Source organism: Bufo bufo, chromosome 1 (assembly GCF_905171765.1).
Source record: "Bufo bufo chromosome 1, aBufBuf1.1, whole genome shotgun sequence".
NCBI classification, from domain to species: domain Eukaryota; kingdom Metazoa; phylum Chordata; class Amphibia; order Anura; family Bufonidae; genus Bufo; species Bufo bufo.
Window position 1 is genome coordinate 181845456 of NC_053389.1, and position 15435 is coordinate 181860890.

The following is a 15435-nucleotide window of genomic DNA, read 5'->3' on the forward strand; positions in this document are numbered from 1 at the left end:
ACCAATGTGGTACTCAGCAGAAGTGGCCCAAATCATTAAAAATAAAAAGCTAGCATTTTGTAATTATAAAAAAACCCAGAGCAATGAAGATAAGGAAATCTACAAGATTAGGCAGAGAGAGGCCAAGCAAGTTATAAGAACTTCTAAAGCGCAGGCAGAAGAAAAACTAGCTCAGTCTAAGAAAAAAGGGGATAAGACATTCTTCAGATATATAAATGAAAAAAGGAAATTAAAACAAGGAATAACTAAATTAAAAACAAAGGACGGAAGGTATGTAGAAGAGAATAAAGGGCTAGCCGACTGCCTTAATGAATACTTCTGTTCAGTTTTTACAAAAGAAAAAGGAGAAGGACCTCCACTAGAAAGAATGACTATTAAATCGTTTGATGCATGTATCTTTACAGAGGAAGATGTTCTAAGTTTGCTGTCTAAGGTGAAGACAGATAAGTCACAGGGGCCTGATGAGATACACCCAAAATTATTAAAAGAGCTTAGTGGTGAGCTGGCAAAACCGTTAACAGATTTATTTAACCAATCATTAGTAACAGGAGTCGTCCCGGAAGATTGGAAATTGGCAAATGTCGTGCCCATTCACAAGAAAGGTAGTAGGGAGGAATCGAGCAACTATAGACCAGTGAGTCTGACATCAATAGTAGGCAAATTAATGGAAACCCTATTAAAGGATAGGATTGTGGAACATCTAAAATCCCATGGATTGCAAGATGAAAAACAACATGGGTTTACTTCAGGGAGATCATGTCAAACAAATCTTATAGATTTTTTTGACTGGGTGACTAAAATAATAGACGGTGGAGGTGCAGTAGACATCGCATATCTAGATTTTAGTAAGGCTTTTGACACTGTCCCACATAGAAGACTTATCAATAAACTGCAGTCATTGAGCATGGACTCCCATATTGTTGAGTGGATTAGGCAGTGGCTGAGTGACAGACAACAGAGGGTTGTAGTCAATGGAGAACATTCAAAACAAGGTAATGTTACCAGTGGGGTTCCACAGGGATCTGTACTGGGACCGATTTTGTTTAATATCTTCATAAGTGATATTGCAAAAGGCCTCGCTGGTAAGGTTTGTCTTTTTGCTGATGACACAAAGATATGTAACAGGGTTGATGTTCCTGGAGGGAAACGCCAAATGGAAAAGGATTTAGGAAAACTAGAAGAATGGTCAGAACTCTGGAAACTGAAATTTAATGTGGATAAGTGCAAGATAATGCACCTGGGGCGTAAAAACCCAAGGGCAGAATATAGAATATTTGACACAGTCCTGACCTCAGTATCTGAGGAAAGGGATTTAGGAGTAATTATTTCAGAAGACTTAAAGGTGGGAAGACAATGTAATAGAGCAGCACGAAATGCCAGCAGAATGCTTGGATGTATAGGCAGAGGTATAAGCAGTAGAAAGAGTGAAGTGCTTATGCCGCTGTACAGAACACTGGTGAGACCTCACTTGGAGTATTGTGCGCAGTACTGGAGGCCATATCTCCAGAAGGATATAGATACTCTAGAGAGAGTTCAGAGAAGAGCTACTAAACTAGTACATGGATTGCAGGATAAAACTTACCAGGAAAGGTTAAAGGACCTTAATATGTATAGCTTGGAAGAAAGAAGAGACAGAGGGGATATGATAGAAACTTTTAAATACATAAAGGGAATCAACTCGGTAAAGGAAGAGAGCATATTTAAAAGAAGAAAAACTACCACAAGAGGACACAGTTTTAAATTAGAGGGGCAAAGGTTTAAAAGTAATATAAGGAAGTATTACTTTACTGAGAGAGTAGTGGATGCATGGAATAGCCTTCCTGCAGAAGTGGTAGCTGCAAATACAGTGAAGGGGTTTAAGCATGCATGGGATAGGCATAAGGCCATCCTTCATATAAGATAGGGCCGGGGGCTATCCATAGTATTCAGTATATTGGGCAGACTAGATGGGCCAAATGGTTCTTATCTGCCGACACATTCTATGTTTCTATGTTTCTATTTAATTGTGATAGAGCGGAAATATTGGAGAAGCTATTAAAACGAAAGAATCGAAGGAAAGGAGGGGGCGCGCGGCAATTACCCACTCCCGACTCGAGGAAGTAGTGACGATAAATAACAATACAGGACTCTTAAATTGCCCTGTTATTGGAATGATTAATAAAAAATTATAGGGAATGTCACTGGGGAATTTAGGATTTGGAAATGTTAGACTGGAGAGGCTCTGCTGCCGCTTTGTTGACTCTAGATAACTTCTGCCTGATCGCACGTCACTGTGATGTCCATGATCCATTTGGATATCTTCTCTATCAATTTTCGATGTTCTTTTCTGATCACGGTTATCGGCGAATCAGGGTTCCACGCCGGAGAGGGAGCGTGAGAAAGAGAGACCACATCCAAGGGAGGTTAATTGTTTGAAGTTAAATATGACCAAGCAGAAAAGTGGGACAAATTATTGAAGCGCAAATGTGGTACAAGTTGTTAAAGTTTAAGCATTGAATGAAAGAAGAATTTTAGAAATGTAATTCCCTGTCACCTATGCAGAACAGGGGTTTGTATACGGCAAAATTGGTAAAATGTCACCTGACAAAATGTAACAGATGATTTTCTGAAATGTATGTCCCTATCACCTATGCAGAGCAGGGGTTTAATCACGGCAAAAATGGTCAAATGATACCCAAGACTGTAACAGACAAATTAGTGAAATGTTACCTGTCTACTAGGTAGAGCAGGGTTATATCACAGCCAAAAATTGGTGAATTTCACCCGTGAATGTAACAGACAATTTAGTGTTTTTTTTTACCTGTCTACTAGGTACAGCCGGGGTATATCACACCCAAAAATTGGTGAATTTCACCCGAATATGTAACAGACAAATTAGTGTTTTTTTTTACCTGTCTACTAGGTATAGCAGTGGTATATCACACCTAAAGGCCTCATGCACATGACCGTGGTGTGTTTTGCGGTCCGCAAATCGCGGATCCGCAAAACACGGATGGCACCCGTGTGTGTTCCGCAAATCGCGGAACGGCATGGAGAGCCTTCAATATAAATGCCTATTCTTGTCTGCAAAGCGCGGACAAGAATGGGACATGTTATATTTTTTTAGCGGGGCCACGGAACGGAGCAACGGAGGTGGACAGCATGCGGAGTGCTGTCCGCATCTTTTGCGGCCCCATTGAAGTGAATGGATCCGCATCCGTGCCGCTGGCTCGGATGCGGACCCAAACAACGGCCATGTGTATAAGGCCAAAAATTATTGAATTTCACCCGAATATGTAAAAGACAAATTAGTGAAATGTTACCTGTCTACTAGGTAGAGCAGGGGTATATCACACCCAAAAATTGGTGAATTTAACCCGAATATGTAACAGACAAATTAGTGATTTTTTTTTTACCTGTCTACAAGGGATAACAGTGGTATATCACACCCACAAATTGGTGAATTTCACCCGAAAATGTAACAGTCAAATTAGTCAAATGACAAAATAAAATAAAATGCGTACAAATTAAAGAAAATAAACTTGATTTATGAGGTGGAGGTCCATATGAAGTATGAGTTTGAGTAGGCGGTGGACATAGCGGTGTAGGTGGAAGCGGTGGTGGAGGAGGACGAGGTAGCCAACACTGGTATTTGGTTTAAAAAATGTTATTTAAATTTTTTATTAGGGTACACTCCAAAAGAGTGGGAAATATCCAAAATACAACAATGAGCAATTGCGCTATAGTATAACAATGGCTGGTTAAGGCCGGCATACTTGTCTATTCTGCACAAGGTACAGACAATTCCTGTGGGATCCATGCCTGGTTCATTTTAATGAACATGAGCTTGTCCACATTGGCTGTGGACAGGCGGCTGTGATAACGCCCCCTGCCGTGCTAAACACACGTTCAGGCAATACACTGGCTGTAGGGCAGGCCAGCACCTCCAAGGCGTAAAAGGCAAGCTCAGGCCATGTGCCCAATTTGGAGACCCAGAAGTTGAAGAGGGGCAGACCCGTCATTCAGTACATGTGGGCGTGTGCACACATACTGCTCCACCATGTGTCTGAAATTCTGCCTCCTGCTAAGATGTTCCATATCAGCTGGTGGTGCTGGTTGTTGTGGCGTGCTGACAAAGCTTTTCCACATTTCGGCTATGCTAACCCTGCCTTCTGAGGTGCTGGTGGTGCCCCAACTGCGTTGACTACCTCTTCCTGCTCCTCTGCCTTTTGGTTCCACTGTGCCCCCGCTGTCAGGTGGGAAAGCCACCAGCAGCGCATCTACCAGCGCGCGCTTGTACTCGCGCATCTTACGATCACGCTCCAGTGACGGAATTAAGGACAGTACATTGTCCTTGTAACAGGGATCCATCAGCGTGGCCACTCAGCACTTGGCGGTCGTTGCAGAGACACTGCAGCATGTAATCGCTCATGTGTGCTAGGCTGCCCAGAGGCAACAAAAAGCTGTCCTCTGTGGGAGGTATATCGTCTGTGTCCTCTGTATCCCCCCAGCCACGCACCAGTGATGGCCATGAGCTGGTTTGGGTGCCACCTTGCTGTGAACACGAACTCCTCCTCCATCTCCTCCTCCTCATCCTCCACCTCGTGATCCTCCAGAACTGTGCCCTGACTGGACAATTGTGTACCTGGGGTTTGTGGGTGCAGGAACCCACCCTCGGAGCCACTTGTGAATGACTGGCCGGAAACCCTATGAAATGATCCCTCTTCCTCCTCCTGTGCCACATCCTCTTCCATCATCGCCAGCAGCGTTTTTTCAAGGAGGCATAGAAGTGGGATAGTAACGCTGAGAACGGCGTTATCGGCACTGGCCATGTTGGTGGAGTACTCGAAACAGCGCAACAAGGAACACAGGTCTCGCATGGAGGCCCAGTCTGGCCAGCATGTGCAAGGTGGAGTTCCACCTTGTGGGCACGTCGCATATGAGGCGGTGAGCAGGAAGGCCGAAGTTACGCTGCAGCGCTGACAGGCGAGCGGCAGCAGGGTGAGAACTCCGAAAGCGCGCACAGACAGCCCGCACTTTATGCAGCAGCTCTGACATATCGGGGTCATTTTTAAGGAACCTCTGCACCATCAAATTCAGCACATGCGCCAGGCAAGGGATGTGCGTCAAACCGGCTAGTCCCAGATCTGCTACGAGATTTCGCCCACCACCAGGCCAGGCTTGAGGCTGACTGGCACAAACCACTCATCGGTCTGTTGTTCAAGGCCCGTCCACAGCTCCTGCGCGGTGTGGGGTTTGTCCCCCAAACAGACAAGTTTTAAAACTGCTTGCTGTCGTTTACCCCTGGCTGTGCTGAAGTTGGTGGTGAAGGTGTTACGCTGACTGGATGAGTAGCCAGTAGAGGATGAGGAAGCGGAGTAGGAGGACGAAGCAACAGGAGGCAAAGAGAATCACCGGTGGTGGAAGGACATGCATTTACCCAGTGTGCTGTTAGGGAGATATAACGTCCCTGACCGTGCTTACTGGTCCACGTATCGGTAGTTAGGTGAACCTTACCACAGATGGCGTTGCGCAGTGCACACCTGATTTTGTCTCCCACTTGGTTGTGCAGGGAAGGGAGGGCACGCCTGGAAAAGTAGTAGCGGCTGGGCACGACGTACTGTGGGACAGCCACCGCCATAAGGCTTTTAAAACTCTCAGTCTCCACCAGACGGAAAGACAGCATTTCAAAGGACAGTAATTTTGAAATGCTGGCATTCAGGGCCAGGGATCGCGGGTGGGTAGGGGGTACTTCCTCGTCCACTCCAGTGTTTGGGAGATGGGGAGCTGAACGCTTCCGAGGGACATTGTGGAGATGCTTGGTGACCCAGGTGGTGGTGTTGCTGGCAGATCCTCTGTTTGCGGGTTGGCAGGTGGCACGGTCACTCCATAGGTGGATGAAGAGGCCGAGACTGCAGCAGAAGAGGAAGCAGGAGAAGCCAGAGACCTTTCTTGGTTTTTGAGGTGTCTACTCCACTGCAGCTAGTGCTTTGCACTTAGATGCCTGGTCATGCAGGTTGTGCTCCGGTTGAGAACGTTTATGCCTCGCTTCAGGCTCTGATTGCACTGCGTGCAAACCACTCGTGTCTTGTTGTCAGCACATTGTCTGAAGAACTGCCATGCCAGGGAACTCCTTGGTAGTGATGAGCGGCAGGGGTCATATTCGAATTCGTGATATTTCGCGAATATTTTGTAGAATGTTCGTCGAATATTCGCAAATTCGAAAATTTGCGATTTTTTTTTTACCTGAAAAATCGGAAAGGTAATGATTGTGTAATATGCGAATTTTCGGAATTTGAATTTTCGGATTCTAATTTTTTATTGAGAATTTTTCAACTTACAACTATTAGACAAAGAAGATTATAGCACTATATTAGCTAAATTGCTCTATATTCGATTTTTTTTTTATATTCTCTATATCGCTATAACTTTGTTTTTTCGAATATAGAATATATAGCAATATAGCGTATATTCAAAAAAAACTAATATAGAGCAAAATTCGCAAACACTACTACTCCTAAAGTCAAGTATATTGCAGCCTTCTTATTGGCCCACAAGCTAGAAGCAGTGCAGTGAGGGATCATGTGTACTGATAAAAAAAATAATAATAGTAAATCGAAAAAAAAATTGAAAAAAAAAATTGAAAAATAAATTCGAATATTCAAAATTACGAATATATATAACTATATTCAAAATATTCGCGAATTTTCGAAGTACCTATATTCGCGATAAAAATTCGAAATTCGAATATTCGTGATCAACACTACTCCTTGGAGCTGGCTTTGGTGTGCTCGGTCCCTTGCTGCGGTGAACAGTAGCTGGCGTACTGTCTAGGGTACGGCCGCTGCGCTTTTGCACCCTGCTCCCTCTTCTGCTGTGCTGGTGGCTCCCTCTTCCTCCGAACTACACAGGTCACTCGCATGAGCTTGATTCCATTTGGGGTCGAGGACCTCATCGTCCTCCACATCATCTTCCACCCAGTCTTCACCCCTACCCTCCTTGTCGGTCTGCACACTTTCGAAAGCCACAGCAGTTGGCACCTGTGTTTCGTCATCATCCGAGACGTGCTGCGGTGGTCCTCCCATGTACTCATCTTGAAACATAAGTGGTTGGGCATCGGTGCACTCAATCTCTTCCACTTCTGGGGCAGGGCTAGATGGATGGCCCTGGGAAACCCTGCTAGCAGAGTCACCATAAAGCATAAGACTGCTTGGCTGATTTGCAAGGGGGTGAAGTGAAAGACTAATGGACATCGGCTGCAGGTGCCAACTCTGATCTTTCAGCAGGAGACTGGGTGGGAGACAATGTAAAGGAACTGGAGGCACAGTCAGCAACCCAAACTACTATCGCCTGTACTTGTTCTGTCTTCACCATTCGTAGAACCGCATTAGGCCCAACCAAATACCGCTGAAGGTTCTGTCGGATACTCGCACCTGAGGAAAGTGTTTCACTTGTGCGTGTAGCTGGCACAGATCGACCACGTCCTCTCTTTGCAACAGGAGCTCCACCAGCAGCACCACGACCGGGGCCACGTCGCTTATTTGACGCTCTCCTCATATTTCTCAAATTTAGGATCTTGCCCAAAATGGGTGTGTTTTTAATAACAGAATAGAACACCAGTATCTAACGTGTGTATCTCACAATGACAGATGCAGCAAAGGCTGCAATATTAAGTACTTTGACCAAAATGAGTGTTTTTTTAAACCCAGAATATTATTGCTGTATTTCAAGCTTGTATCTCACACTGGCAGATGCAGACAAGTCCGCAAATTTAGTTTTTTGCCCAAAATGGGTGTTTTAAAAAAAAAAACTGAATAGAACACCATTATCTAACGCATGTATCTCACAATGACAGATGCAGCAAAGGCTGCAGTATTAAGCACTTTGCCCAAAATGGGTGTTTTTTTAAACCCAGAATATTTTTGCTGTATTTCAAGCTTGTATCTCACACTGACAGATGCAGACAAGGCTGCAAATTTAGTTTTTTTGCCCAAAATGGGTGTTATTTTAATAGCAGAATATGACAGCAGTATCTAACGCTTGTATTTCTCAATGACGGATGCAGCAAAGGCTGCAATATTAAGTACTTTGCCCAAAATAGGTGTTTTTTTAATAACAGAATAGAACAGCAGTATCTAATGCATATATCTCACAATGACAGATGCAGCAAAGGCTGCAAATTTAGTCTTTTGCCCAAAATAGGTGTTTTTTTTAATAACAGAATAGAACAGCAGTATCTAACGCGAGTATCTCACAATGACAGATGCAGCAAAGGCTGCAATATTAAGTACTTTGCCCAAAATTTTTGTTTTTTTAAACCCAGAATATTATTGCTGTATTTCAAGCTTGTATCTCACAATGACAGATGCAGACAAGGCCGTAAATTTAGTATTTGGCCGAAAGTGGGTGTTTTTTTATAACAGAATAGAACACCAGTATCTAACGCGTGTATCTCACAATGACAGATGCAGCAAAGGCTGCAATATTAGGTACTTTGCCCAAAATGGGTGTTTTTTTAATAACAGAATATGACAGCAGTATATAACGCTTGAATTTCACACTGACAGATGCAGCAAGGGCTGTAAAATTAATTATTTTGCCCAAAAAGGTGTTTTTTAAATCCCAGAAAATCATTGCTGTATTTCTAGCTTAAATTGCACACTGACTAATGCGACATAGGTCCCAGATGGAGGGTATTGCCAAAAATGGGAGTTTTTTAAAACCCAGATAATTATTGAAGTATTTCAAGCTTGTTATTAACAATGACAGATACAGCAAACGCCGCAAAATTTGGATTTTGCCCTAAATTGGTGTTTTTGTTAATAACAGAATATGACACCAGTATATAATGCTTGAATTTCACACTGACAGATGCAACAAGGGCTGTAAACCCAGAAAATTATTGCAGTATTTCAAGGTTAAATTGCACACAGACTAATGCTGCAAAGGCCCCAGATGTAGAGTCTTGCAAAAAATGGGTGATTTTTTAAAACCTAGAATATAATTGCAGTATTTCAAGCTTGTTTTTCACTGTCACAAATGCACATATGCAGTGCTGGTGCACTGAACTTGCATAAAATGGCCGCCGACGCCCAACTAACTAACAGACGGATAAAAGGTTTTTTTTATGGGTCACTGGGCTCAGGGCAGGGTAAAAAGATTGTGAACTGCATTCACAAAACAAAATCTAGGCAGATCGCTGAGTTAACAAGCACTTCTGATTAAAGATTCTTTCCTATTCTCTCCCTCATAGCAGCAGCATCCTATCCCTACACTAATAAGAGCAGAGTAACGTGCAGCACTACATGACTCCAGCTTATATAGAGGCTGAGTCACATGCTGCACTGGCCAATCACAGCCATGCCATTAGTAGGCATGGCTGTGATGGCTTCTAAGGGCACATGAGTTAAACTCTTGTTAATTGGCTGCTCTGCAGCCTTTCAAAAAGCGCCATTAACTTGCTGAACACCGAACCCAAACTTTTACTGAAAAGTTCGGGTTTGGGTCCGGGGTCCAAAAATCCTAAAGTTCTAACTTTGTTAGAACCCCAGCTACCATGGTACAGCAGCAGTACTCCACGAGAAGTGCCGCCGCTTAGTGCTGATGATTTGATAGAGAAAGACCCTCTTTTTGACAACCTAGGGTTTAAATCTGAGGAGTTAGACTTAGAGCTAGTTTTTATACCGCTAGTTGCAGCATCATGATGTAGGAATTAGCACCCAATGATGATGGATATACAGTATCTGTATATCTCTTAGGCCTCTTGCACACAAACGTTGTGCATCCATTCCGTGCATTGGGGTCCCCAATGCACGGGCAACGTCCGTGCGGTGGCCGGGACAGATCGAGACCCATTCAACTTGAGTGGGTCCGTGATCCGTCCGCACCGCAAAAAAATAGAACAAGTTCTATTTTTTTTCAGTGCGGAGGCACTGACAGAAACACCATGGACACACTCTGTAGTGGTTCCGATCCATGCTTCCGTTCCGCAACTCCGTGATTGTGGACCCATTCAAGTGAATGGGTCCGCATCCGTGATGTGGAGTGCACATGGGCCAGTGCCCGTGTATTGCGGACCCGCCGTATGCAGACTGCAATACGGCCACGGGCACACAATGTTTGTGTGCAAGAGGCCTTATACAGACAGAAGAATACCCTGTATCTGTGCCTGCGCACAATAGGAGGCACCCAGGAACAGCCAGAGGAAGCTGCCATCTTGCAGCTCGTGGATGCAGAGGATGACAGGTGAATAACTTTACTTCCCTGAAACTGGGGCAGCCAGGGTGCTCTATTAGGACACCTGGAGGACAGTATACAGTCATGTATGCCTGTATGGAGCATACAACATGACTATGTGAGATTTAGACAAATTACAATTGAAACTACCCAACCCATTTAAGGGGTTAAATTACAGCTGAGATACAAAAATCTAAATCTCTACTAGAGCCCAAGATTAGACTGAATTGCATCTAAATGACAAATAACATCAGTCGCCATATCTCTCTCTAAGAAACTATCTATACCTGATAAAAATGAACATGATTACCATGAGAAAAGACATGTTAATGCTGGGTCTGTGAGCTACCCCTGGAGAATATCACATATTATCAGAAAAAAAGTCATCCCAAATGGAAGAGCAAAAATGACATTTTAAGGTAGATTTTACTTTATTACATAAAATGCCTCTACTATAATTTCACATTCACTTCAGTACAGTGACAAATTAGTTCTACTTGTTAAACGGGTCGTCCAACTGTTTAACCCTTTCGCTGCCAGGCGTGTTTGGACATTTTACACGTCTGGTAGCCAGGACAATTTTTTTGCAGTTTTGACATGTTCAACATAAAACTTAAATTCTGGCATAAAAAAAAAATAATAATCATACTAACCACCCTATACCCATATATTTTCTGAAAGTAGACACCCGGCACATTGTCAAAATTGTCAGCAATTTATACACACAGACATTTTCAAGTAATTTTGCATCAAAATTTAATTTTTCATAAATATTGCATAAAATTTGATATTAGTGGGTAAGGGTCCATTCACACGTCAGTAGTGTATTGCGGATCCGCAAACTGCGGATCCACAATACACCCGGCCGGCACCCCCATAGAACTGCCTATTCTTATCCGCAATTGCGGACAAGAATAGGACATGTTCTATTTTTTTCCGAAGCTGCGGACCGGAAGATCGGGACCGCTCTCCGGAAATGGAGATGCGGAGAGCACATAGTGTGCTCTCCGCATCTATTCCTGCCCCATTGAGAATGAATGGGTCCGCATCTGTTCTGGATATTGCGGAACGGATGCTGACCCATTCCACGGACGTGTGAATAGACCCTAAAAGTGTGACTCAAACAGAAAATTATATGCACCCCAACTCCTAAAAATAGGTCATACATACTACTTAGGCCTAAATTTACACACACATATTTTCATAAAATCGCCAGAACTGGAAAGACAAAAAAATGGTTTTAAGCTGGAAATGTTAAAAAGCTAACAACCTACCGTATAAAATACAGGGATTACAGTCCTTGAAATGTAAGTGCACTCCCAAAAACTGTATACTTCCAGAAAGCAGACAACTTGATGATAGCATTTAAATTGATGGTCTGTTATTATGGACTGAACTATTTAACCCCTTAAGCCACCTTGACGTACCGGTACATTACGGTGGTGCAGGGGATGTATGGAGTGGGCCTCTGCAGCGGGCCCGCTCCGTACACGGCGGGTGCTGGCTGTATCATACTGCCAGCATCCGGGCGCATTGACAGGGAGCGACGATTGCGCCCCTGATCACGGCACCTGTGAGTCAAGGCAGAGGGATGTGGCTCCCTCTGCTTTCCAATCGGAGCCCCAGCAGTGAAATTGCGGGGCTTTAATTGGTTGCTATGACAGCCTGGATGTTGCTGAAGTGATCCATGGCTGCCATGGTAAGCTCCCTGCTGCTGTGTGCAGAAAGCACAGGGCAGCAGGGAGCCTGTGAAAATTCTATTCCCCCTAATAGATCTCTATTAGGGTGAATAGGACAAGGGATCAAAAGATACCAGATTCTAGCCCTCTAACGGGGGCTAATAGTTAAAAATAAAAAGCGAAAACAGTTTTAAAAAAACCTTAATTTATTTAAAAATCACCCCCTTTTCTAATTTTACATATAAAAGCATCTGTACAATAAAAAAAAAACATATTAGGTATCACCACGTACGAAAATGTCTAACCTACTAAAATATATAAAAAAAATCCCTGTCCAGTAAACGGCATAACAGAAAAAAAAATAAAACCGCGCAATTCGCCATTTTTTTGTCACCTTCCCCCCCCCCCCAAAAGGTTTAATAACGGTGATTAAAAAGTCGTATGTACCGCAAATATGGTACAAATAAAAACAACAGTTCATTATGTCAAAATCAAGCCCTCATACAGCTTTGAAAAACTGAAATATAAAAAAAAAGATTACTGTCAGAAAATGGTGATTGATTTTTTCAAAGGTTTTTATTATTTTAAAAGTAGTAAAAAATTAAAAACCTACACAAGTTTGGTATCACTGCATTCGTATTTAGCTGCAGAATAAGAACATCATGTCATTTTTAGTGTACCATGAAAGCTGTGATATCAAAACCCGAATAACCTTGGTGGAATTGTGTTGTTTTTTTTTTTTAAATTTCACTCAAAGATTTTTTTTCTTGTTTTCGGATAACAGAAATGGTAAACTAAATGGTTAAAAAAAAGCATCTTGTCCCGCAAAAAATAAGCCATCATATGGCTATGTGAAAGTTATCGATATTGGAACGTGGGGAGAAAAAAACAAAAAGGCAAAACCAAAAATGGGCCTGGTACTTAAGGGGTTAAACAAATTACATTAAAGCAAAAATTTGCACCTAAAACTCACATTCAAGCAGTGGTTTACACATAAAATAATGTAAAAATATATTGAGTTGTGAAAAACTCATATATACCACATGTGTATAAATGACTAAGAGTGAGTGCTCTTAAAAACACTAAAACCAAGCCCATGCAATAATTTACCATTATTCATAATTGTGATAAAAATTTCTACGTACACGGCAAACAGCTGTCATATTAACAAAAATCTACATTTTCAGAAAGTGCACAGCATACAGTGTGCAGCAATCCCAGAAGAGGGGAGTGATAGTGGCAAGAAGGGTGATAGTAGTACTGAATGACTGACTCTGTAGCTCCCCTAGGCCGTGCAATGATTGCGATGATGCACCTTTCTTCCCTTCAGGGCACACTCTGTTTCTGGGGTTCTCCTGCCTGATGTCGGTTGAGGTGCCTTTGATGTTAAAAGTTTCTAGGTGCAAGGCATAGTCCCTTGGTGTACCTGTGGTTGTCGTGCAGTGTAACAGTCAGGAAGCAATGATGAGACATTTGTGCAGCAGAACAGTTCTTTATTCAAATGCTAACAGATCAGGACAGTTATTGGCATTAACAGACTGGCAGTTGGTCACAAAATGCACTTTCCACAGGTTTCACGCCTGTACAAGTATTTAATAGACCAACATATCTGTTTAAAGCACTCCTTATGATGCTTCTCTAGTTGACTTGTACTTAAGCATCCAGGCATAGGGTGCACACATTCCTTTAGGCAAGGCACTTACAGGGTGGACCGTAAACATCAGACTATGGTGTGCACCTTTTTTCAACAGATTGCCATATGCTTAGACAGTGTCCTCTGCAGATATGCATTCTTCTGCGCAGGTGATAAAGCAGCTAGGTAAGTATCGCAAGGGCTGGAAGCCTTTATACAACTGTACAATATGGCTGCTGAGTCTATATGCTTCTTGTAGTGCATTTCACCTCTACAGAACGTCTACTCTGCACCTATCTCTTTCTTCTGGCCTGCTTTTCTAGGTTTTTCTGGTTCTTTATGGCCTTGCCCTGACTGGTACCTGCTCCAGGACAGAATAAGATGCCAGCTGTCACATTGGACATGTAATTTGTTCACTCTCTCAGACTAGACTACACTGAACTGTACAATGTTCCTCCTCTCTATATAGAGAGGGTGACACCAGCTTCATCTAGTGGTGGCTATGGATGTAAAGTACAGTAAATGCATATTGTGAGGGATACCACCCCTCGTGCCCACTTGACGTCAACTACGTAGAGCTCACGAGATACGGTAGGGTCACTGGTTACCAAGGAGTGACGTTACACCCTCCTGGAGAAGCGGGTAAGGTCAGTCTTGGTACAGTTTTCACAGATTCCTCCTGTCCACACGGGCACAGAGAGGCAACAAGTTGAGAGAGCCTTTTCACTGCCCCAGTGAAACAGTGCGTTCTCAGCCCGAAAAGACTGCCACCAGTTCCTTGTTTGATATAAGCCCGGTCCGCTAACGGGATTATATAGGGTAAGAAACCAACCCACGGTAGCGTATTGCTAGGCCGAAACACGGATGTGGGAATTCGTGATCGAGATACCATACAGCACAAGATTAAATTATATATTTAATCGCTTTAAGGGTTCACTAGAATTAACACTATACACACAAAGAATATATACAGTGGTCTGAGGTTACAAATACAGGTGGTATGGTACAAACAGGATTAAACAGAACAAAAGTCAGTTTACCATGTGGATGAGTCCTTTTGGGTTGTGATGAGTCCTTTGCTGTAGTCACATGGAGGGCAGTGATGTCAGCAGGTTGCAGGTCCCTCTAAATACATGGCACGATGTGACCCTCCTTCAGAGAAAAGACACGCCCTATTACTGGCACAAGCCTTTTAACCTGTAGCCGGACCCTCCCCTCCTGGCCTCAGGGAGGGGTCCACTCCCCCTCTTCTGGGCTGGCAGCAAATGACCCACAAAACCCTTTAGGGTTCATAGCTCCAGACCAGAAGGTCACAGGGGGATGGTTCTGGGACCAACGGACCCGCCTGGGTTCCGGCTACCAGTAGAGTCAAAGCATGGTATCCGTGTGTAGAAAGAAAAGGATCCAGCACCAGTTGTCAAAGTGGGAGAAGGTGCCACTGTATCTGTACATTTTGTATTTGGTGAAATAAAGACCTGGACTGAAAAAAACTTTCACAACTGGTGCTGGATCCTTTTCTTTCTACACACGGATATTCATCAGGACTTCCTTGGGTCTGTTCCGTGCACCTACCTACAGGATCGATATGGGTGAGCTGGATATTACAATTTTTCTACTTCCAAGCATGGTACCGTTATTTAGTTTCTGTGAGGAGATGTGTATATCTCCCTTCCCTGGCCTCCCACAACCAAACTACGACCACGGGCCTGTTCATCTTGGCCACAGGGACACAAATATGTATTGGGTTTGTGCCTGTGATGGCCGGCAATTCATAATTCCTTATGAACAGCCGGCTCCAATGTCTGATAATTCTGATTGAACTTGGGACTGGCCTAGACCCCCTGCAGAGAGGTCTTACCTGTTCCATTAGCTGGGTTCCTGGCTGGCTGAATGGATGTGTGAAATTGT